The following is a 925-nucleotide window of genomic DNA, read 5'->3' as shown; positions in this document are numbered from 1 at the left end:
GGTCTTTCCTAGATGGGCTCTGGAAGACGGATGGGCTGCCGGCAGCTTGCCGAAGCTGTCCGGGCCTCCGCAGCCCGGAGCGGGATCCGTTCCATCGCACACCACGACTCGACCAACTGCTTGGGGGCCGCGCCGGCCGAGTGGACCGCTAGGGTCTCTCAGGAGCCTGGCGGGTGGGAAGAGGCCGCCGAGGACAGAGGGAGCCCGCCGGACGAGGGCGGCGTCGGGGGCACGGCCACGCGGGGCCGGCCCCGGTTGGCCCTGGGTTCCCGTGGGGCCGCGAGGTGGAAGGGCTGGGCGGCGGCCGCGGCCGCGGGGCACTCGCGCGGCTGGACAGCGGTGGGGGCGTGGCGGGGCGATGGGGCGACCGGTGAGGAGGGAGGAGGGGCGGGGGGAGCATGGAGGGAGCGGCGCTGGGGGCGGGGGGGGGGGGGGGCAAAAGGAGAGGGAGGCGGCGGGAGGCAAAAGCCTACAGCACCCGGTATTCCCAGGCGGTCTCCCATCCAAGTACTAACCAGGCCCGACCCTGCTTAGCTTCCGAGATCAGACGAGATCGGGCGCGTTCAGGGTGGTATGGCCGTAGACGCTGGTGGCTGCCGCCGGCGCCCCTAAGAAGCCTCGCGCGCGCGCGCGCGCGCGCTGTCGCCTGGTCCCTGTGACGCGCCGTCGCCTGGCCCCTGTGACGCGCGCGCCCGAGCCCCTGTGACGCGCACCGGACGCCCGCGTCCCCTGCGCCCCGCGCTCCGCCGCCTGCCGCCTGCCTGCCACTGCCTCCCGCCACCGCCGCCGCCGCCGCCGCCGCGGCCAGCCAAACCCTGCCCTGCCCTGCCCTGCCCTGCCCTGCCCTGCCCTGCCGCCCGCCCAGGGCGCGGGAGGCCTCGGGCACCCCGGGGACTGTGGGCGGGCGGGGCGCAAGTCTAGGCGC

General features: G+C 76.3%; 1 non-coding gene across 1 annotated transcript; it reads right to left on the bottom strand.

Moving 5' to 3' along the window:
* Positions 1–466: 466 nt before the first annotated feature.
* On the bottom strand, positions 467–585 carry LOC139044607 (5S ribosomal RNA). Its single transcript, XR_011501674.1, has one exon. It is a non-coding gene; the product is annotated as a 5S ribosomal RNA (ribosomal RNA).
* Between the last annotated feature and the right edge of the window lie 340 nt (positions 586–925).

This window comes from Equus asinus, chromosome 2 (assembly GCF_041296235.1).
Source record: "Equus asinus isolate D_3611 breed Donkey chromosome 2, EquAss-T2T_v2, whole genome shotgun sequence".
In the NCBI taxonomy this organism is placed as follows: domain Eukaryota; kingdom Metazoa; phylum Chordata; class Mammalia; order Perissodactyla; family Equidae; genus Equus; species Equus asinus.
This window is presented reverse-complemented; position numbering and strand designations above follow the sequence as displayed.